The sequence below is a fragment of the Macrobrachium nipponense genome, chromosome 40, assembly GCF_015104395.2.
Source record: "Macrobrachium nipponense isolate FS-2020 chromosome 40, ASM1510439v2, whole genome shotgun sequence".
Classification (NCBI taxonomy): Eukaryota; Metazoa; Arthropoda; class Malacostraca; order Decapoda; family Palaemonidae; genus Macrobrachium; species Macrobrachium nipponense.
The window spans coordinates 50,650,573-50,675,723 of record NC_061101.1 but is presented as its reverse complement, the minus strand read 5'-3'; positions in this window follow the sequence as shown (position 1 = coordinate 50,675,723).

Below are 25,151 nucleotides of genomic sequence, written 5' to 3'. Positions count from 1 at the left end.
CCTCAGAAGAAGAAGGACCAAAAGACGCCTCAGTTTCCTCTATAAGAAACTAACAGAGTTACTCCTGCAAGAGTTTGGAGATATCCTTCTCCTGTGGCTCCCCCTTCTCCTCTTTCGTTATTCTCCACTTCGAAGACGTCGAAGGTTTCGTCTTGTGGTAAGGATGAAACCTACTGTTTCCATGAAGAAGGCGCTGAGAGGTTTTGGGGAATGGCTCCTTTCGAAGGAAGAGAAAGGGAAGACGGTTTTTCTTTCCCTCCGTCTAAACTGACCGGCAGATTGGGATTCTGGTACGAATCGGGAGAACCTTTAGGCCTCGCTCTCCCTTCGTCTGCGGACTCGGACTTCTCTTCATTAGTGGATGCTGCTCGTCGTTCCGCCCTCTTGTCCGCCAAGACTACGTGGGGAATGAACGACTTGACCACTTACTGAAGGGAATGTTCCGAGTCCTGGAAGTTTTCAACTTCCTTGATTGGTCTTTAGGTGTGCTGGCTAATAAGACCAAGACCCCAGATGCTCTGTCTCCTGAAGATCTTAACTGTGTACTCACTTGCATGGATAAAGCAGTGAGAGACGGATCGAGTGAAGTCTCCTCACTGTTGGAGCTGGAGTGCTTAAGAAAACGGTCGGTCTACTGTTCGTTTCTCACGAAGGCAGTGTCTCATGCACAAAGGGCCTCGCTCTTGTATGCTCAACTCTCTCCTTCTTCTGTTCCCCAAGAAATTATCCAAGATGTCTCCGAGTGCCCTTTCAGCTAAGGTACTCAGGACATGTTAGCCCAGGCGGCCAGGAAAACCTCGCTCTGTCTTCCAACCCAAGACCAAGAAGAGACTCTCTGAGACAGGAGCCCTTTCGAGGAGGACCCGCTGTCAGGAGGTTCTGCAACCAGAGGGACTAGACCTTTTAAGAGAGGTAAAACCTTCTCTAAGTCAGTCAGAGGGAAGAAATAGCGGTCAAGGACTCCAGACATCAGTGGGTGCCAGACTACTGAAATTTGCCGACGTCTGGGCCCACAAAGGGGCAGCACAATTGGTCCCTATCGATTGTCAGCAAAGGATACCTCATTCCTTCTCGTCAAGACCACCATTGACGACAACTCCGAGGGAGTTGGTAGCCAAGTACAAGGACCCCATCATGAATCAAGCCCTTTCTCTAGCAGTAGATCTCATGCTAGAGAAGGAGGCTATAGAACTAGTGAAAGATCCCCGCTCTGCGGGCTTTTACAACAGACTTTTCCTAGTTCCGAAGAACTCAGGAGGATGGAGACCGGTGTTGGATGTAAGCGCCCTGAACGTCTTTGTGGAAAAGAGGAAGTTCGCCATGGAGACAACTTCCTCAGTGTTAGCGGCTCTTCGTCCAGGGACTGGGATGGTGTCTCTAGACCTTCAGGACGCTTACTTTCATGTGCCGATCCATCCTTCTTCACGGAAGTATCTACGATTCATGATGGGAGGAAGGAAACATCTTCCAATTCAAGGCCTTGTGCTTTTCGGCCTATCAACTGCACCCCAAGTTTTCACGGGGTTAATGAAAAACGTGGCGCAGTGGCTACAATTTGGAGGGAGGTGAGGGTTGTCGCTTTATCTCGACGACTGGCTAATCAGAGCAGAGTCTCAAGAAAGATGTCTGGAGGACCTTCAAAAGTACCCTTACATTGGCAAGTTCGCTGGGACTTCTGGTGAACTTCCAGAAGTCTCAATTAATCCCCAGTCAAGAGAGGATCTATCTGGGGATTCGGATAGCTTCTCTGGCTTTTTTTCGGGCTTTTCCGTCGCCAGAGAGGGAATAGCTCGTTGCTACGAGAAAATACGACCTTCCTAGAGAAAGATGCATGCACAGCGAGGGAGTGGATGAGTCCTGCTGGGGACACTCTCCTCGCTGGAGCAATTCGTTTCTCTAGGAAGGTTGCATCTCAGGCCTCTACAGTTCTTCTTCCTAATACCAGAAACTGGAGGCGTCTCTCCCTAGATTCTGGAGTTCTCCTTCAAGATCTCAAGAGAAATCAAGAGAGACCTTCGGTGGTGGAACGACCCTACTTCGATTTGTGGAAGGAATGTCTCTCTACATGCCGAAACCCCAGCCATGTGTTGTTTTCCGACGCATCGGAGGCAGGTTGGGGAGCGACACTCGGGACAAGAGAAAGTGTAGGCACCTGGAAGGGGGATCAGGTGTCCTGGCAAACATCAACAAGAAAGAGTTGATGGCAGTCTGGATGGCATTGAAAGCCTTCGAACCCCACGTCCGCAAATGCAGTAGTGCAGGTCAATTCGGACAACACACAGCCTTGGCGTACATCAAGAAACAGGGGGGGGACGCACTCCTTCTCCCCTGTACGAAACAGCAAAGGGATCTTCTGCTGTGGTCTCAAACAAGGAAGATCAGTCTTCTCACCAGATTCGTACAGGGAGAAAAGGAAAGAACGTCAGGGCCGATCTCCTGAGCAGGAAAAGAATCAAAACTCCTGCCTTCCGAGTGGACCCTCCACTCAGAAGTATGCAAGACCTGTGGAAGAAGAAGGGATGGGGCAGACCCTCACATCGATCTCTTTGCAACAGCAAAGAACGCAAAGAAATCGAACTTTACTGCTCCCCGATCTCAGACCCAGGAGCAGTTTCAGTGGATGCGTTTTCTCCTAGATTGGACAGGGTGGCTAGACGTCTACGCCTTTCCCCCCACCCCTTCAACAGTACTAGGACAAACCCTCAAGAAATTTGGCTATCTCGGAGAGGACAAGAATGACGCTAGTAGCTCCGTTCTGGCCCGCCCAAGATTGGTTCACAGAGGTACTGGAATGGTTGGTGGACTTTCCAAGAAGCACTTCCACAAAGACAAGTTTATTTGCTCAAACAACCCCACTTTTCGACAGGTATCACAGAAACCTCCCCGCTCTCAATCTGACTGGCTTTCGACTGTCAAAAGTCTTGTCAGAGCGAAGGGGTTTTTGTTTTCGACAAAAGCTGCTAAGGCTATCGCCTCAGCTAGAAGACCTTCGACCTTAAAGTCCTACCAGTCGAAGTGGGACGTCTTTCGCCGTTGGTGCAGGAACCAGAAGTTTTCCTCTTCCAGTACCTCTGTGACTCAGATAGCAGATTTCCTAGTTTTCCTCAGAGAAAAATGCGGTTTGGCAGTATCTACTATCAAAAGGATACCGTAGCATGCTGGCTGCGGTGTTCAGACATAGGAATTTAGATCTTTCGAATAACAAAGATCTCATGATCTATTAAGATCTTTTGAATCTTCCAAGAAAACTTCGAACGAAGTTCCAAGTTTGGAATCTGGATGTGGTTCTTCGTTTTCCTGAGGTACCCCCCCCGCTAGGTTTGAACCACCACATTTAGCCTCCTTCAAAGATCTCACGAGGAAAGCTCTCTTTCTCATGGCTTTAGCATCTGCTAAAAGGGTTAGTGAGATTCATGCCCTAGAAGGAATGGTAGGTTTCAAAGGTGAGATTCGTGGTTTGTTTCCTTCCTTCCTTCGTTTTTAGCAAAAAATGAGAAACCCCTCAAATCCTTGGCCAAGGAACTTTGAGGTTCGTGGTTTATCTGCCCTAGTAGGGGAAGAACCTGAAAGAACTCTTTGCCTGTTAGGAGTTTAAAATACTACCTTCAGAAGAAGAAAACCCAAACCTTAAGGGCATTGAGGACAGACTATGGTGCTCTGTAAAGGACCCCCAGCAGACCATTGTCGAAAAATGGCGCTGTCTTTCTTCATTAGAAGTGTTGTGAAAGAAGCACATAGATCTGTAATGAAGAAACATTTCAAGCTCCTAAAAGTCAAGGCTCATGAACGTGAGAGCAATTGCCACTTCCTTGGCCTTTAAGAAGAATATGTCTCTTCAGAATTCTGATGAAAAACTACATTCTGGAGATGTAATTCAGTATTCGCCAACCACTACCTAAAAGACGTCAGTATTACGTATGACGAGTGCTTCGCGTTAGGCCCGTACGTAATCGGCGGATTCGGTGCTGGGGCAGGGAGCTGGAACATATCCTTAGTAGTTTTTTTCCCTTGGTTTTTTTGGTAATTGAGTTCATGGTGGTATGAAAAATGATGCAGGTAGGCATCTTTTTTCGTTTCGTAATGCTAATACGTTAGTTTGGTTAGGTGATCGGATTTGGTTGAAGCTCCCTGCGTTGGTAAGTGGACAGGTTCTGTCATAGAAGAGGGCGAACCCCCATTGACATGATCCGACTTGGATTCTACTAAGTAAGCGGATATCAAGTCCCGTTAGTACCCGACAAAGAGTCTTTTCAGCTGTAGGTCACGCCCTCGCCTGTAGCTCTTATGGCTATGCAGACTAATAGACAGTATCTTATGAAGTCTTCAGCCTAAAACAGGTAAGAACCAAGTTATGTTTAATCCTACAACAGGTGTTGTTTTACCTTTTCTTTGTTATTTTCTGTTTTGTACCCTCCACCAAGGGTGTCAATCAGCTAAGTATATGTCTGACAGGAAGTTCATGTACAAAAATGATTTATTGTTTTATTTACAATAAAGTTTTTGTACATACTTACCTGGCATACATATACGATTGATGGCCCCAGCCCAGCCTCCCCTCAGGAAGACAGGTATAAGAGAGAAAAATCTGGCAAGAAGGTATGATGGTTCGTTACACCCGCCTCCCAGCGGCGGTAAGGTAGATCACCTGACCTACCTGTCGCGTTAGCCGCGAGTTTTGAATTCTGTCGTGACGTCCAGAGACGTAAGCTAAGTATATGTCTGCAGGTAAGTATGTACAAAAACTTTATTGTAAAATAACAACAATATCCATTTTTCTCTATCAAAACATATGCTCCTCAATGCTAACTTTCCTCTTTTAACGACTTTCTGGTCATTGCAAATTCGGCTCCATTAATTTCTTATGGTGCGAAAACAGAGGCCAGAGCCCAGGGAAAAGCGCGATTGCGTCACACTACGACGGTAATCCGGCAGTTAAAACATCTTCATATATCCAAAAAGTAAATAATAAATATATTATGCGCATTACGATAAACAATTATATGAAAAGCTGATAACAATCTGCATGAATAACTGGTAAACTGTTCTGCAAGAAAGTTGTGTATAGCAATTCATTTACAATAGGTACGAAAGTCAAGATGTCGTGATGTCATAATACAGGACTTAAAAAAAACGTTCTAATTTCGAAAAATAATTACTTAAATTTGAGTCAGGAATCGAGTTACTTTTTCAATAACGAATATTTTCAAATTAATCATCATAAATACTATGATGTTTTACTATTTAAATAATTATCTAGTGCACGCTTCGTCGTCGTCATCTACCAAAACCGTAGTTTACTCAAAAACATCGTGGTAAGGGACAGTCTTCCGATTGTTGTGATGAAAGTGCCCCAGCGTCTGTGGGTACAAGTAGTGTGCGGATTTATCACAGGAAATGGTTAGTTTGTTGGCACAAGCGACTCCGCAAACATCGAGATGGCGTCAAAAGTTATTTAATCGTAAGTAAAAATTTCGTAAGCGTTTTGGTGAAGTTTGCACTGCGTTGACCACCCTTTTCATTACCCTCTGTTTAAAGCTTAAAATATGGCCTTAATTTCTAACTTTGGAGAAAATACTTACTTCGAAAGGAGAGTCGAGGTCTTTAGCTCTCTCTCTCACCAACAACAACTCGCGACTGATGACCATCTCCGATGTCAGGACGCATTATAAGTACTTTTTCGGAGGGTGTCTAGCCGTGATCGTCAATGTGTTGGGCAGTCCATGCGGTGTTTTACCCTAAGTTTGAAATAAGTAGTTAAACATTAGTGTAAGGTTATGAATTGCATAAACATATTACGTATTCATGATAATTAATTTGAAAATCTTCGTTGTTGGAAAAGTAACTAGATTCCTGACTCAAATATCAATGGTTTTGCCGTGAACAGTAGCTACAGCGTTGTTTGCACTCTCCTACTTTTCATCAGTCAGTGTTTACCCTCCAGACTGGGTATATATAAGACTTACACAAAACCATGGAAATAAGTGAAATTAGTGTATCTATTTGTATTATATATATATATATATATATATATATATATATATATATATATATATATATATATATATATATATATATATACGTATATATATATAGATATACAGTTATATATATATATCGTATATATATATATATATATATATCTATATATATATATATATATCTTATATATATATATATATAATATATCTATAATATCTATATATATATAATATATCATACTATATATTTAGAGCAATTTTATCATTTATTGCATTACTGTGACAACTAGAATTCATGGAAACAGTTTGTAAATGCATTGGCGTATGTGTGAAGCTCCACTAATTGGCAACGATGAAATTTTCCCATTCCTAACATGCAAACATCATTCAAGTTTACATTTATTTCAGGCATAGGTACAATTATTAAAAATAAAAAAGTCAAAATAGTAATATAGACTTGAGTCAGTGAAAAGTGCTATAAAAAAAATACAAAATTTTTTGTCATAAAAAATTCACTAATCTGTGCTTTTGGCAGCCAGATGTACGTACAGGGTGTCCATAAAGTCCCAATACCGTTACAAGTACTTATTGTTCAGAAACCATATATTTAGAGCAGTGGTTCTTAACCTGGGGGGTGGGCGCGCCCCCCTAGGGGGGCGTCAGTGATTTCCAGGGGGGCACGAGCCTCAGGTGATAAGAAGAAGTTTTTCCATTATGGATTATTTTCATGACAAGAGCATGGAATCCGAACATGAAGCCTTGCTTTTTCACACGAACGTACGATGGCTATCAAAAGGGAACATGCTTGGACGGCTTTATGAGCTTGCGAGAAGAAGTAGCATTATTTTTAGATTCACAGCAGAAGGCAGACTTTCGTGACAATTTCCAATGTGAAGGCTTTCAGATAACTCTAGCTTACCTGGTGGACATTTTTGAAGCATTGAATGCTGTGAACCTTAAACTACAAGGGAAAAGCATCAACATCATCACGCACCATGACACCATTCGAGCCTTCATGGCCAAACTCGACCTCTGGAAATGTCGGGTTCAGCAGGGAAATGCAGCCAGTTTTAGGAACTTGGATTCTGCTCGCTGACAGTTAACCTCGACTCTGACTTAAAGCAACAAATAATCACTCACCTAAGTGACTTGAAAGCAGAATTCATCAGATACTTCCCAGATATAGATGACAAGCGTGAAGCCTGGAAGTTCATCAGGAACCCATTTCAATGTGAAGTAGCTGATGTTGCTGATGAAGTCCAAGAAGAGTTCCTAGAATTGAAGTTCAACTCTACAGGTAAAGAAGACTTCAAAGATATGGATTTGGAGACGTTCTGGGTCAAATACTTTCCTGTTTACCCTCTGATCTCACATCAGGCACTTCGGATTCTAACAATGTTTGGATCCACATATCTATGTGAAACTGCATTTTCCACGCTCGTTGCTATCAAAACCAAGTACAGAAACCGCCTGAACGTTGAAGGGGACTTACGATGTGCACTCTCAAGCATTCGACCACGTATTCAAGATCTGGTAGCTAAGAAGCAGTGTCAAATATCTCACTAACCATGTATTCAAGATCTGGTAGCTTAGAGCAGTGTCAAATATCTCACTAATGTAATTCATGCTTAGTAATTTTCTTTTTAAATCTGGGAGTGAAATTTGTCTATAGATGCAAGGGGGGCGTGGAGGGAAAGAGCTGTTCCTAGAGGGGGTGGGGTGGGGGCGTGGTAGTAAAAAGGTTAAGAACCACTGTTTTAGAGTAATGCAGTTTTTTGTAGAATGTTTTACATTCAAGTTCACATTCAGAGCACTTCATTCTACAAAAAACTGCATTACTCTGTTATATGGTTTCTGAGCAATAAATACTTGTACGGGGCCTTTTTGGGCACCCTATACATTAAGACAAAAATTGTTCCTGCTATGGCTTCGCTGTCAACAAACTCTCAACGTATTTTAAGTGCAATTTGGAGTAAAGAACAAAATGTGTATAATTATACAATCAAATAAGCACTGTGGGGTTTCAGTTTTGATGGCAGTAAGGATAAAACCACCTTTCACAAGGTAAAAATGGATTTCAGTTTAAAGCATGACCCCGGGAATAAGACGTCTCATACCTTCTCTAATATAGGCAACAAAATGTTGTTATATTGTGCTGATTACAACTGCAATCTTGAGTAATATCAATAAAAATTACATATATACACTAATATTGTTCAGATGAGCCTGAGAAGGATGTGGTCTCGATGCTGGAGACGAAAGGGACCGGATATGACTAGACGCCATATTGGACTTAAAAACTGCCTTGAAAACATATTTTACGAAGACCTCACATGCTTATTTTAGTTCGTATGGTGGTTTCATATATCCCATTATGTTGACCAAACTTCAATCTTTTGAATGGTATGCTTAAAGATGTACAGTAGCACCTCGAGATACGAAAGGCTCTACTTACGAAAAACTCGAGATACGAAAGCCAATGTGAAAAATTTTACTGCTCTACATACGAAAAGTTTTCAAGATACGAAAGGTTGTTGCTGTAAAGTCCCGAGATTCGCCTGGACCACCGAGAACAATTTTAAAACTCCCGCGCCGCCAACTGAGTAAACTCGCCACCATCCTCCCGCTCTCCCATTGGTTCCTGATGCTAGTCACCCCATAAGGTCCTGCTCTCCTATTGGTCAGCATCTACCCCTTCTGCTTTAAGTATTCTATTGGTAAAAGGATGCTGTAAATTGAAAAACTTATTCATGCAACTACTTTATTAAAAAAAAAAACATTAGGTAAAGATAGAATAAAAGAATAGAAATGAATGGTTATTATACTGTTTGGTAGTTTCAGTAGTTGAAGAGAGATAATGAAAATTTATGGCTTACTGTGTAAAGTTATTGCTTGGCGATCGTTCGATACTTGTAAGTGCTGGATGTAAACAGAAGTTTGGAAGATTTTTTTTGTTTGTTTATTATAGTTAATGGTTACTTTGAAATGAGTACATTCAATAAATTTAATAAAAAAAATTGTGAATTAGATATCATAAAATATAAAATAAATCAGACTGCCAACAATACGTATTTTTAGAATTTCTTCTTCTGTTTTATTATTACGTTACGCATACGTATGTTTCATTATAGCTGTCAGTAACTCTGTTTTTATCTTTATTAGGTAAAGATAGAATAAAGAATAGAAATGAATGGTTATTATACTGTTTGGTAGTTTCATTAGTTGAAGAGAGATACTAATGACAATTTATGGCTTACTGTGTGCTAGGAAAAATGATTGCTTGGCGTTCGTTCGATACTCGTAAGATGGGTAAGAGCTGAATGTAAACAATCGATTGGAAGGTTTTTTTTTTTTTGTGTATTATAGTTAATGATTAATTAATAGTTATTTGAAATGAGTACATACTGATTATTTATACATTTTATTGGCATATTCTAAGCTTTTAGCTCTTAGGTTTAGATGTCAGAATCATAGACTAGGCTACAGTAGCAACCGCTAACATAGGCTAGGCTTATTGCTAAGGGACATATGCTAAAGTCCTAATATATGCAGTAAAAATGGGGGGGTTTTTTGAAACATTACATGCAGTTGAATATTACTCAAGTATGTACAGTATTTTGCCTTTTTGAGTCATATTTCTTCCGTTGGATTGGCATTGTAACCCTAGAACATGTTTTAGGCCTGGAAATATAATTTACTGGGGTGTTTTTGGAGGGCTTGGAACGGATTAGCCATTTTACATGTAAAATGTGTTCCAAGATACGAAAAACTCATGATACGAAGGGCGCCTCGAAACAGATTAATTTCGTATCACAAGGTACCACTGTAATTGTATTCATGTTTCACCAATTAAATATTGAGGGAAAAAGGGTGATCTGCGTGAGTAAGATGGACGGACTCAAGGCGGTTGTTTACACGACTGAATGGTCCTCTGGCAACCACCTTCCCAAAAAATAACTTTTAACACTGTCTGTAACCCTGGATAGATATCAATCACAAGCCAACATCCGTGGAAGCAACACTTCGAGACCTGTACTTTCCCCTCGAAGTAAGTATATTCTCCCAAATTACAAAATAAGGCCATAATTTCCAATTAAACACAGGTTATTGAAAGTGTAGCCATGCGTACTGCTAACTTACCTCCATAATACTTTAGAAATTAGCCGAGGTTATTTCCAGGGGAGCAGGCTTATTTGGACTTTGGCAGATTCGGACCATTTATTGGTTCATTCGGACCTTTATCCAGGCTTATTCAGACCTTCATATGATTGGCTGATTCGGACCTAATGTGCTGTGGCGGCTCCTGGTTGCTGTTACATAATTTTTTTTTTTAATTCCTTGATATTAACTGCATAAATATGTACACAGACATAAATACCCTTCACCACTTATCTTAATTACACAAGAAAATTACTTTAATGACATAAATACTCTGGGCCAAAACAAGCCTATCTTCAATTTCATCAATAATTCAACATTCTAATATTCACTCCAAAAAAGAAAACCCTTAACAGCATATCACATCAGTAACTAGTAGTCCAGTGGTATATCCTTATCAGTGAAATAGTAATTCCTTTTTCAGGCACTTCTGGCTATTAACAGCTTGCAATGGCGCTACTGCAGCACACAAGAAGCCACCATACTGGGCATCACACATTGGGCTAGCTGCCAAAAAGGAAACATCACACTCACAATTTAATATTGACACTTTACATGTAAATTTAGACAAACATTGTGCTTTAAAATTTAATTTTGTACATTAACTTTCCCTGTCAGACATTACTTAGGCTTACGTCTCTGACGTCACGACAGAATTCAAAACTCGCGGCTAACGCGACAGGTAGGTCAGGTGATCTACCTTACCCGCCGCTGGGAAGCGGGTGTAAGAACCAACATACCTTTCTTGCCAGATTTTTTCTGTCGTCGGTGTCGACCACACCTGTTGTCGGTACCTCTTGACAGTTGATTCTTTGCTCGTTTTCGCCCTGGATTGTTTCTACGGACTTTTGGTGAAGTACCCGATCTTTTGGCCTGGCATTCGCGATTTGTGGACAGTTATTGGCTTTTTCTTTGGATTTTTCTTGGATTCATGATGTCTGATGTTGATACTAAGAAAACTGCTATGTTTAGAGTTTGTTGTATGACTGAGTGTAAGGTGAGGCTACCGAAAAAGCTGCGGTAGACCCTCACACGGTATGTTTGAAGTGTAGAGGGAATGAATGCACCTTTAATAACCCTTGTAATGAATGTGAAAAGCTGAATGAGGATGAATGGAAGTCTTTGTCTTCCTACTTGAGGAAGCTTGAAAAGGATAAAGTTAGGAAAGCTTCTTCCAGGAGCAGTAGTAGATCTCGTTATTAGCGAGTTGGATGTAGATAAATCCATTTTTAGAAAGTAGCTCCTTTGTCAGTTTCAGCCCCTGCTCCCTGCACCGAAGCCGAAGATGCGCCTTCGGAAGTGGCCTCCATGAAAGCCACCATTCGCAGTATGGAGAGGAAAATCAAACAATTATAAGGTAAGAGTGATTCCAATAGTGATTTGTGCAGTGAACCCAGTGCAGTGGAGGGTGCGTCTGATCGCTCCCTAATGCTTCCAGGCCTAGACCTCTTCAGACTCCCAGTCCCAGTGGAGGAGGAAAGTCGAAAGCCGCAGGGAGGTTAGGGAGCATCCCTCCAACGGTCATTGGCGTCCCCCCTCGGTAGTCCTGTTGATCGTTCCCAGGCTACCTTGGATCGCTCCAAGAGAGAAATTTTGCGCCAATGCTTCTCGTCTTCGCCTTCGCCTTCTCCTAAACGAGGATGGAGCTTCTCGGAAGCCTCGCGCTCTTCGAGAGAGCCTGGAACGCTCCCTGCGCCCCGCCCTTCCAGCCCTGAAGTTTTTTCGGAAGAGCCCGAGGTGGAAGCGAAAGAAGCGTAAGAGATCTCAGGAGTATCGTTCCCCCCCCGAGCGGAGATCGAGCCTCGTCACCTGTTCACGAGTTTGTGAATTCTCCTGCAAGGGTGTTGGCTAACCTTCCGGCGCAGATTTCGGCTCTGGCTGGCTCTCTTTGCGTGTCTTCTCGTCGTAGGAAGGACGTCTCGCTTCCTGTAAAGAAGTCCAGGCTCCCCTCTCCTGACTCTCGCTATTCGACGGAAGCGGCGCGCTCACCTGTGCGTTCGGATTCTCGCAGGAGGCTTTCTGCTTCGGAGATCACATCTGCGTCTAAGCGACATTCGCCTGACAGACAGGTTTCTTCCTCCTTCGGACAAGGAGCAAACTGCGCGTAGGAGATCTTCACCCTACAGACCGCTCTTCTCGAGACAGGATCGCTCCCCTTGCCAGGCGCCAAGAGCCTAGTAGGCGCTACTCGCCTCGTAGCCCGCTCCTCGTCTCGCCTCCACTCTCCGGTTGACAAGCGCCCTAAATCGGACAGGCGCCCTTCGCTGGACAGGCGTCAAGAGCTTTTGTTAGGCGCGTTTCTCCTGGCAGGCGCTCTTCTCCCCGACTTTCACTCGCCTCGAGTCAGGCGCCGAGAGCCTAGCAGGCGCTTCTCCCCTTGTAGAGCCTCACCTAGTAGGCGCTCGTCGCCAGAGATCCTCTGCCGCCTCGGTCAGGCGCCAAGAGCCTGGTAGGCGCTTCTCGTATGGCAGGCGCTGTTCGCCTGGTAGCCGCTCTCCTTTTTGGATAGGCGCCAAGAGCCTGATAGAAGTTCTTCTTCAAACAGGCGCTCTGCGCCTGACTGCCGCCTTACTCCTGTTAGGCTCAAGAATCTGGAAAACGCACTCCTCCAGACAAGAAGGATGTTGCAAGTAGACACTTTCCGAAGCATTGTCTCCAGACGTTACGTCTTACTTCCTCTAGAGAGACTTTAAGAATAGTCGCGCCTCTAAGGATCATGAGGGCTCTTCAGCTCAGGAAGAACAGGACCCCTCAGAAGAAGGGACCAAAAGACTCTGTTTCCTCCTATAAGAGGCTGACAGAGTTACTCCTGCAAGAGTTTGGAGATATCCTTTCTCCTGTGGCTCCCCTTCTCCTCTTTCGTTATTCTCCACTTCGAAGACGTCGAAGGTTTCGTCTTGTGTAAGGATGAACCTACTGGTTTCCATGAAGAAGGCGCTGAGAGGTTTTTTGGGAATGGCTCCTTTCTAAGGAGAGAAAGGGAAGACGGTTTTTTCTTTCCCTCCGTCTAAACTGACTGGCAGATTGGGATTCTGGTACGAATCGGGAGAACCTTTAGGCCTCGCTCTCCCTTCGTCTGCGGACTCGGACTTCTCTTCATTGGTGGATTCTGCTCGTCGTTCCACCCTCTTGTCCGCCAAGACTACGTGGGAATGAACGAACTTGACCACTTACTGAAGGGAATGTTCCGAGTCCTGGAAGTTTTCAACTTCCTTGATTGGTCTTTAAGTGTTCTGGCTAATAAGACCCAGACCCCAGATGCTCTGTCTCCTGAAGATCTTAACTGTGTCCTCACTTGCATGGATAAAGCAGTGAGAGACGGATCGAGTGAAGTCTCCTCACTGTTTGGAGCTGGAGTGATTAAGAAACGGTCGGTTCTACTGTTCGTTTCTCACGAAGGAGGTGTCACATGCGCAAAGGGCCTCGCTTATGTATGCTCAACTCTCTCCTCTTTCTGTTCCCCAAGAAATTATTCAAAGATCTCTCGAGTGCCCTTTCAGCTAAGGCCACTCAGGACATGTTAGCCCAGGCGGCCAGGAAACCTCGCTCTGTCTTCCAACCCAAGGCCAAGAAAGAGACTCCTCTGAGACAGGAGCCCTTTCGAGGAGGACCCGCTGTCAGAGGTTCTGCAACCAGAGGGACTAGACCTTCTCTAAGTCAGTCAGAGGGAAGAAATAGCGATCAAGGACTCCAGACATCAGTGGGTGCCAGACTACTGAAATTGCCGACGTCTGGGCCCACAAAGGGGCAGACAATTGGTCCCTATCGGTTGTCAGCAAAGGATACCTCATTCCCTTCTCGTCAAGACCACCATTGACGACAACTCCGAGGGAGTTGGTAGCCAAGTACAAGGACCCCATCATGAATCAAGCCCTTTCTCTAGCAGTAGATCTCATGCTAGAGAAGGAGGCTATAGAACTAGTGAAAGATCCCCGCTCTGCGGGCTTTTACAACAGACTATTCCTAGTTCCGAAGAACTCAGGAGGATGGAGACCGGTGTTGGATGTAAGCGCCCTGAACGTCTTTGTGGAAAGAGGAGTTCCGCCATGGAGAAACTTCTTCCTCATGGTTACGGCTTCTTCGTCCAGGGGACTGGATGGTGGTCTCTAGACCTTCAGGACGCTTACTTTCATGTGCCGATCCATCCTTCTTCACGGAAGTTATCTACGATTCATGATGGAAGGAAACATCTTCCAATTCAAGGCCTTGTGCTTCGGCCTATCACTGCACCCCAAGTTTTCACGGGGTTAATGAAAAACGTGGCGCAGTGGCTACATTTGGAGGGAGTGAGGGTGTCGCTTTATCTCGACGACTGGCTAATCAGAGCAGAGTCTCAAGAAAGATGTCTGGAGGACCTTCAAAAGACCCTTACATTGGCAAGTTCTCTGGGACTTCTGGTGAACTTCCAGAAGTCTCAATTAATCCCCAGTCAAGAGAGGATCTATCTGGGGATTCGGATAGCGTTCTCTGGCTTTTCGGGCTTTTCCGTCGCGAGAGAGGATAGCTCGTTGCTACGAGAAAATAACGACCTTCTAGAGAAAGAGTGCATGCACAGCGAGGGAGTGGATGAGTCTGCTGGGGACACTCTCCTCGCTGGAGCAATTCGTTTCTCTAGGAAGGTTGCACTCAGGCCTCTACAGTTCTTCCTATACCAGAATGGAGGCTGGGGACGTTCTCTCAAGATCTGGGGGATTTCGCTCAAATTCAAGGGAAATCAAGAGAGAGACCTTCGGTGGTGGAACAACCCACTTCGATTGTGGAAGGAATGTCTCTTTGACATGCCGAACCCCAGCCATGTGTTGTTTTCCGACGCATCGGAGGCAGGTTGGGGAGCGACGCTCGGGACAAGAGAAGTGTCAGGCACCTGGAAGGGGGATCAGGTGTCCTGGCACATCAACAAGAAAGAGTTGATGGCAGTCTGGATGGCATTGAAAGCCTTCGAACCCCACGTCCGAAATGCAGTAGTGCAGGTCAATTCGGACAACACAACAGCCTTGGCGTACATCAAAAAAACAACAGGGGGGACGCACTCCTTCTCCCTGTACAAAACACAAGGGATCTTCTGCTGTGGTCTCAAACAAGGAAGATCAGTCTTCTCACCAGATTCGTACAGGGAGAAAGGAACGTCAGGGCCGATTCTCCTGAGCAGGAAGAATCAACTCCTGCCTTCCGAGTGGACCCTCCACTCAGAGGTATGCCAAGACCTGTGGAGAAGATGGGGCAGACCTCACATCGATCTCTTTGCAACAGCAAAGAACGCAAGAATCGAACTTTACTGCTCCCCGATCTCAGACCCAGGAGCAGTATCAGTGGATGCGTTTCTCCTAGATTGGACAGGGCTAGACGTCTACGCCTTTTCCCCCCTTTCCCCAAAGTACTGGGACAAACCCTCAAGAAATTTGCTATCTCGGAGAGGACAAGAATGACGCTAGTAGCTCCGTTCTGGCCCGCCCAAGATTGGTTCACAGAGGTACTGGAATGGTTGGTGGACTTTCCAGAGCACTTCCACAAAGACAAGATTTGCTCAAACAACCCCACTTCGACAGGTATCACAGAAACCTCCCCGCTCTCAATCTGACTGGCTTTCGACTGTCAAAAGTCTTGTCAGAGCGAAGGGGTTTCGACAAAAGCTGCTAAGGCTATCGCCTCAGCTAGAAGACCTTCGACCCTTAAACGTCTACCAGTCGAAGTGGGACGTCTTTCGCCGTTGGTGCAGGAACCAGAAGTTTTCCTCTTCCAGCACCTCTGTGACTCAGATAGCAGATTTCCTAGTTTTCCTCAGAGAAAAATGCGGTTTGGCAGTATCTACTATCAAAGGATACCGAAGCATGCTGCTGCGGGTGTTCAGACATAGGAATTTAGATCTTTCGAATAACAAAGATCTTCATGATCTATTAAGATCTTTTGAATCTTCCAAGAAAACTTCGAACGAAGTTCCAAGTTGAAGGAATCTGATGTGGTTCTTCGTTTCCTGAGGTCCGCTAGGTTTGAACCACCACATTTAGCCTCCTTCAAAGATCTCACGAGGAAAGCTCTCTTTCTCATGGCTTTAGCATCCGCTAAAAGGGTTAGTGAGATTCATGCCCTAGAAGGAAGGGTAGGTTTCAAAGGAGATTCCGTGGTTTGTTCCTTCCTTCCTTCGTTTTTAGCAAAAAATGAGAACCCCTCAAATCCGTGGCCAAGGAACTTTGAGGTTCGTGTTTATCTGCCCTAGTAGGGGAAGAACCTGAAAGAACTCTTTGCCTGTTAGGAGTTTAAAATACTACCTTCAGAAGAAGAAAACCCTTAAGGGCATTGAGGACAGACTATGGTGCTCTGTAAAGGACCCCAGCAGAACATTGTCGAAAAATGCGCTGTCTTTCTTCATTAGAAGTGTTGTGAAAGAAGCACATAGATCTTGTAATGAAGAACATTTCAAGCTCCTAAAGTCAAGGCTCATGAAGTGAGAGCAATTGCCACTTCCTTGGCCTTAAGAAGAATATGTCTCTTCAGAATCTGTTGAAAAACTACATTCTGGAGATGTAATTCAGTATTCGCCAACCACTACCACCTAAAGACGTCAGTATTACGTATGACGAGGGTGCTTCGCGTTAGGCCGTACGTATCGGCGGATTCGGTGCTGGGGCAGGGAGCTGGAACATATCCTTAGTAGTTTTTTCCCTTGTTTTTTTTTGTTAATGGAGTTCATATGGGTTGTATGAAAAATGATGCAGGTAGGCATCTTTTTTTCGTTTCGTAATGCTAATAACTTTAGTTTGGTTAGGTGATCGGATTTGGTTTGAAGCTCCCTGCGTTGGTAGTGGACAGGTTCTGTCATAGAAGAGGGCGAACCCCCATTGACATGATCCGACTTGGATTCTACTAAGTAAGCGGATATCAAGTTCCCGTTAGTAGACCCAAAGAGTCTTTTCAGCTGTAGGTCACGCCCTCGCTGTAGCTCTTATGGCTATGCAGACTAATAGACAGTATCTATGAAGTCTTCAGCCTAAACAGGTAAGAACCAAGGTTATTTTTATCCTACACAGGTGTTGTTTACCTTTTCTTTGTTATTTTCTGTCTTGTACCCTCCACCAAGGGTGTCAATCAGCTAAGTATATGTCTGACAGGAAAGTTCATGTACAAAATGATATTGTTATTTTACAATAAAGTTTTGTACATACTTACCTGGCAGACATATACGATTGATGGCCCCGCCAGCCTCCCCTCAGGAGACAGGTATAAGATAGAAAAAATCTGGCAAGAAAAGGTTATGTTGGTTCTTACACCCGCTTCCCAGCGGCGGGTAAGGTAGATCACCTGACCTACCTGTCGCGTTAGCCACGAGTTTTGAATTCTGTCGTGACGTCAGAGACGTAAGCTAAGTATATGTCTGCCAGGTAAGTATGTACAAAACTTTATTGTAAAATAACAATATCATTTCTCATAATATTTGTAACTAAAATACCCATAATTTTGAGATAACCACCTTAATATTAATAAAACTCCTTTTACTTACTGCTTAAAGTAGGTCAAGTGTGGTTGTCAACCAGAAGACACAATTCTCCCAATACAGTTCCCTTAACAAGGATCTCCTAGTTCACCAACAGGAGAAGCAACTGACTGCTTAGCCACTAATGCCATCTATTGTCCAGAGTATAAATATTTCCCTTACATTACCCCACTATCAAGATTACTCATTGAGTAAGAAAATACAAATATCTTGCCGAGCTTTTATGACTAAATGGCACTCGTTTAAACAAATTAAACAAACAGGCAACTCTCTTACCTCTTGTTGCTGGTTATCCTTAAGCAAGAGCTAAAAATGCAAGGTGGGCTAATGAATCGTCGACGATACAAAAATATACTTTTATTTCTCAAATTAGCTAAACATTAAATAGAACAAAATGAATACAGGCAGTACCCGGGTTACGACGGGGGTTCCGTTCTTGAGGCGCGTCGTAAGCCGAAAATCGTCGTAAGCCGGAACGACACTTGGAAATATGCCTTAAACTAAGAAAAAGTTAGAGAGACCTTACCTGTGTGACATGCAAGTATTGCATGATGTGTAGTGTGGTTATTTCAATGGGAAAGGATGGTTCTTGAAGGTATAATTCTTTATTAAACTCTTGTGACACTATAAGCACAATGTACTACACTTAATCCTTAGGTTAGATTATACACTAAACACTATATGCACTGTACCATACGTAGTATGTATGTAGAATCCTTTGTAGATCCTGGAGTACACTAAAATCCCAGTCTGGTAGCTCTGGAAGGTAAAAGTATACACAATTAGTACAAAATACTACACAAAGTCCTGAATGCAATATGTAAATTATAGATATCAAGAGTAAAAGAGTTAATGTATGTTAATTAATTCCTTTACTTTTAGTTTATAATTCCTTACTTTGAGTTATATCAAGAGTAAAAAAGTTAATGTATGTGAATTAATTCCTTACTTTTAGTTTAAAGTTGTCATGCATGTAACCCTGGATGCACCCAAATCTTTGTGGCATAGCCTAAACATCATTCAGTTCTTGGAATGTCAAAACATAATTGGATGTCAGTAGTACCTCTATGCTATAATTTACTACTAATATGCACCATCTGGTTTATATCACATATAAGTATAAAACTTGTTAATGTATAATTAATCTTACCTTTAGTTTTAAGTTGTCGCTATGTACCCTGGAATGCACAAAAGTCTTATGTCCCCATAGCCTGCATCTTCAGGGGTTCTGGAATGTACAAAAAATTTTTTCAGTATACTCTATGCATAGTAAGTTACATACAGTAATATGCACCATACAGTGGTTTAATAATCACATTTATTAAACATGGTATTAAAACTTAGTTAATGAATGTTAAATTAATTCCTTACCTTTAGTTAAAGTTTCGTGCTTTAACTGGAGCACAAAGTCTTAGTGGCCCATAGCCACATCAATTCAGGGGGTTCTGGAATGTACAAAAAAATAATTTTGTCAGTAAGTACTCCTAGGCATAGTAAGTTTACATCCAGTAATACACCATAAAGTGGTTTTAATATCAACTGGTATGCATAGTAAATGATTGGTCTACACCCCCTGTTCAGCAGGGAGTGTACAGTCATGTAACGTAATTCCATGAGGGACCTTGATCACTTATCCCATGTGAGAGATCTTGGTCACTTTTTTTTTAGTATGTACGTAAAACTTACTTAATGTATGTTTACTACTATGTATAATTCCTTACCTTTATGTTATGTAGTAACCCTGGACAAAGTTTTATGTGGCCCCATAGCCTGCATCATGGAGGGGGTCCTGGTTTTCTGGAATGTTACCAAAAAAAGTATCAAAGTTAAATCATGTTATGTATGTTTAGTAAGTTTACATACAGTAACCATACGTACAGTGGTTTATAACATGTATGTACATAATCAAACTTGGTTGGAAATTCCTGTAAAAAAAAGTTATGTACGTATGTAATACTACTGTATGTAAAAACCTTACTGTTCATACTTTGTTACACTACATGTTACATGTGATACGTATACTTTTCCTGAAGGGTTTTTCATCCAAAAATGGTGCTTCTACTTGTAGTTATCCCTTGATGAACACTTGTAGTAGTAATTTGTTAGATAACAACCTGGAGTTGTGTGAAAAATGTTGGTTCTGGAAGGAAAAAGTAACAAAATTAGTGTACAAAATATACACTACAGAAAGTGTGAATGCAATATGTTAATTACTGTAGATATATCAAGAGTACTAAAAGAGTTAATGTATGTTAATTAATTCCTTACTTTTAGTTTGAAGTTGTCGTTCAATGTATGTGGCCCCATAGCCTACATCATTCAGGGGACTCTGGAATGTACAAAAAATAATTTTGTCAGTAAGTCCTCTATGCAGAGTAAGTTACATACAGTAATATGCACCATACAGTGGTTTAATATCACATATAACATGTAGTATAAAACTTAATTTAGAAATTCCTTACATAACTTACCAACTTTAGTGAGTCTCAAAGCTGTTACCTAGGTTGTGGGAGATGGAGGGGTGGGGAGGTGTAGAGCATTCATGATAAGGATGCATTCCAAAACCTAACTTCAGTGTGCTTTATCACAGATAACAGGCTAGGATGATGGGCAGTCTGGAATGAAGAATTAATATTAAAGGACAGTATGTAACCACTTAGGTGTACAAAATTTATTGTACGTATGCAAACATTAAACACAACTGAGAATTCCTTACCTTCAGCAAAATGAAGACATGTAGGCTATGTAGAGGTTGGTTTATGTAAGTCACAGGTGCATGCCAGTCTGGAATGATAATGTAATAGTACATATGATTATAGTATGTATGTTACATACATAACATGGTTATTACATATGTAATAATAAACATTAATAAAAAAAAAATGTCCTTACCAAATTCTAGTGGTTGGCTTGCTTACTGGGATGGCCATATGGTACATGAGAGTGGGTGGCTGGGCTATGGAGTGGATGGGCAGGTGCTGGGAGTCTGGAATGATAAAAAATATATATAAAATGATAGTTACTACTACTGTAACTACTGCACATGTTATTATGTTTGACATATGTAGTGTGTAATACGTATGTTCAATATAAAAAATGAAGAATTCTTTACCTGAAGGAATGGGAGAGGTGATACTACTCGTTATCAACTGATTTGGGCTCTGGAGAGGTGATACTCGTATCAACTGATGGGGGAAAACTCTAGATCTGGAAAGAATGATAGGGGTACATAAATATATTATAAGGTGGATGCGGTAATTGTAGCATATGTTACACTTTTAATAAAATTTTCTATTAGCAATTTATAAAACATTTTATACAAATTTGTTAAGGATTCCTTACCTGATGTATAGGGCGAGGCATCAAAACCATGGGAAAGGCTCAGGGTCATCTGGGTCACTGTCACTATCAAAGGGGTCTGAAATGAAAAAAAAAATAATAATAAGGTTATGCAACATCAAACACATTGTACCACTATGTAAGTTAGTGTACGTATGTATGTAGGGTGGGTGTAAACAATTTCCAACATGAAAATGAGAAAAAATGAAATTGCTTACCTGATTGTACACGTACAGGTGGGCGGGCTGATACAGAGGGTCCAGGTACAGGGGGATCTGGAACTGTCACAGGTAGTACAGGGAGATCTGGAACTGTCACAGGTAGTACAGGGAGATCTGGAACTGTCACAGGTAGTACAGGGGGATCTGGAACTGTCACCACTTCTGCAATAAAATTACAAATGATGAAATTAATGAAGTTACAATTTACTCTTACATTTAGTTTGTTACATTAAAAATTAACACATTTTAATATGTACACTATGTAAACACATAAATTAGTAAAAAACAGTTCAGAATTCCTTACCAGGACTAGGAGTGGGAGGTGGTGGTACTGGAGACTTGTGAAAGAAAGTGTCAAGCCTGGACTGCACACTTCTCTTTGTCTGCTTCTCCTTCAGGGTCTCCTTGTAGAAAGTCACCAAATCCATGATTCCTCTCTTGATTTTGTCAAACCTAGAAACGTTAGTCTTCTGCCTCAAAAGAAGCCAAGGCTCTCTCCAGATGAGTAAAACCCTCTGACAAGCCTTTCACAGTTAATGACCTGGGTTTTGGCTCTGGTGCCGCCTCCTCTTCCTCAATCATTTGTTGTTCAAGTTCAAGTAAGTCCTCTGCAGACAATTCCTCTCCATGGGAAGCCAGCAGCTCTGTTACATCATCAGGTTCAAGATCTAGTTTCAGCCTCTTGCTTAGCCCACTACGATCTTCCTCGTCACAGTCTCGACGTCTTCTGCCTGGTCAAAGCCTTCAAAACTGTGCACAAACTGTGGACACAGTTTCTTCCAGGCCCCATTTAAAGTGGTCGTCTTCACCTCGTCCCAAGCACTTGCAATATTTTTCACTGCATCAGCAATGTTGTAGCCCTTCCAGAATTGCTTCAGTGTCAACTCCTTGTTAGCTTCTATGGCCCTCAAACAAAAGCAAAACGTATGGTCCTTCTAAGGTAGTAAGCCTTGAAATTAGCTATTACTCCCTGGTCCATTGGCTGTATCAGCGATGTGGTATTGGGTGGGAGGTACACCACCTTACATTAGGATGCATGTCGCTCAAATTTGAAGGGTGACCAGGGGCATTGTCCAGGACTAAGAGGGCCTTAAAAGGCAGACCCTTCGAAGTCAAATACCGCTCCACTGCTGGCACGAAATGGTCATTGAACCAATCTTCGAAGACCATTAAGGTAACCCAAGCCTTCTTGTTTGATTTCCAATCACAGGGAGTTGACTCTTGAAAATGCCCTTGAAAGCCCTGGGATTCTCGGCCAAATACACCAGCAAGGGCTTCAGTTTCAAATCACACTTGCATTGGCCCCAAACAGCAAAGTCAGTCGCTCGCTTCCAGCTTTATGGCCAGGCGCTGACTTCTCCTCCTTGGAAAGGTACGTTCGATTTGGCATTCTTTTCCAAAATAATCCAGTCTCATCCACATTAAAGACTTGGTCAGCCGTGTAACCACCATCCTTAATTATCTCAGCCAAACCACCTGGAAAACTTTCTGCTGCTTCGCTATCAGCACTAGCAGTTTCACATTATGCAAAATTTGCACGAGCCTTAAAACGGTTAAACCAAACCTCTACTCGCGGAAAATTCACACCAGCACTGCCTTTCGCCAAACTTTTTCACTACTTGCCTCATGCAGCGCTCTAGCCTTCTCCTGGATCACACTTAAGCTCACCGGAACACGTCCCCGCTGGTTCTGGTCCTCCAGCCAGATCATGAGCAATTTCTCCATTTCAACAATGCTCTGGCTACGTTGCTTCTCGTTTATCACCGTTGACTTCATCGTGCAGCATCCTTAACATGCTTCAGAATACGTTCCTTGTCCTTCACAATGGTTACCACCGTGGTCCTGCTCAAGCCTAAAGAACGCTATTTGGTGTGTTATCTCCCTTCTCCGAACGCTTTATCACGTCATATTTGACCTCCATCGTGATGACCTTCCTCTTCTTGGATGAAAAACTATCATCGGAGGAAGTACTTTGGCGTTTAGGAGCCATTGTAAATTTGCGAAAATGGCAAGGAATTTCAGCAACGTCTTAGCACACAACCGACTGAACTTCAGGCAGACACGCGATTGAAGTGGCGTCCTTTCGTATTGTTACGCTTGGCGTCCTCGACCGTCCGAGGTCGTTGTTCGGTCAATTTACCATACAGTTTAATAGCGTTAATTAATTTATGCACCTCCGCTCAAAAACTAGTTCTGCTATGAGGTATCGTTAAAAAGCATAACAAAACGTCGTAACCTTGGAATTTGTGTTGTAATCTAACCAGAAACTTAGTTTTTTTTTTTAATTATGTACTGGAAACAAGCAATGATTTTCATTATATTTGCGCTTTTGGACTGTTTTAAACTGCGCCATCCCCAGCTAGTGTCATTCCTTCGCCCGCAAACTAGTTCCGCATATGCGGCGTTCACTAAAAAAATTAAAAAAATACGAAAAAAAAAAGTTGTTCAAAAATCATCATAACCTCAAAATTTTTTTGTTGTAATGTAACCAAAAAAGCATATTTTTTATTATATACTGTGCTAAACTATAAAGGATTTTTATCATAGCATGCGTTTTTTAAAAGTGTCGTTAACTCGGAGCGTCGGGAAGCGTCAGCGTCGTAACCTCGGAACAAGCGTCGTAACCCAGACGGAATTTCCATTGAATATTTAAGAAAAAGCGTCGTAACCTCGGAACGTCGTAGCCGGAACCGTCGTAACCCGGGGACCGCCTGTATATAATGGAGCAAATTAAAGAGTAAAGTCTGAATAAAAAAAACCGTAAACTGTCATTCTACTCTTGTGAACTAGATTAAATAATCACTCCCCCTAAATCTCACAGTCTGATTAATTATGCATTTAAATGGTCAAAGTCTTTTAGAGAACCCATTCTCTTATATAATGCCATGAACCCATCTGAAATAAAGAGACATATTTATTATATCACTCCTATATGTAAAAGATAATTAAATGAACGTGTACACCTCTCTTTTCAAAGGGTAACTTTTCCAAAGTCTTAAGGTTACACTACCTTGCGGTGGGGGTGCCTTCGAGTCCTCTCCAAATGCGTTCTATACCACGACACTGGTAACTAAAGAGTGTGCCCTCTTCTTCGGCACCTCATACCGTTGGGCCCCATACATCACACGCCACAAACACACACACGGACACGCCTTTTGGAATGGCATAGCAACCGAGTGCGCCACACCCAGTCATGTGATCTCCGAAGGGTCGTCAAACTCATATCTCATAGTTACCAATTCTGACTGTTTTCCATTTCAGCACTCTTCGAGGAATCGAGCGCTTGTCGCTAAGCCCTCCTGTTTCTAAGCGGAAAAAGCCGAGATTAACAATTCACCACTACACCTACTTTTTAAGAAATATTTATAATTATGTACGCATTTAGTCTCGACTCGTGATTCCCCAGTTACGACGCGAAGATCACGTTCGGCTGAACGTTTGACACCAGGGAAGGAGCGCCTGCATCCCACGTCAGCTGAGTCAGGAGCGGTTCCACCCAGCTTGCAGTCGTATTCTTCAACTTTGTATCCTTCGCTCGTTTCCCTTGAAACGACAACTGGATAACATCATGTTGTTGTTGCAGAAGACTCCTACCCCTTCGCTAGCAGAAGAAACGGGGTCATCGCCTATCTCTTCAGACGAGTAGAGGAGGAACAGGACTCAAACCCTTCGTCTGCCTATTCGGCTTTGTTGGAGTTCTTTCTGGACAACTTCCCGGAATTTTTCTCGCCTGCGACCCCAGCAGCACCGGCTTCGACTTAGCTTATGAGGAAACCTGCTTCAGACAATTTGTCACTACCCTAGTTGGTACTCTCTTCATCTACAAAGAAGGCTTTAAAAGATGGACACCTAGTTAGCGTTAAAGAAAGAAATGGGTAAAGCATCTTTTGCTGCACCTCCTGCCAAGCTGATTAAGAAGAGTCACCGTTATTATAACACCGGAGAATCTCCTTCCCTGGGAACTTC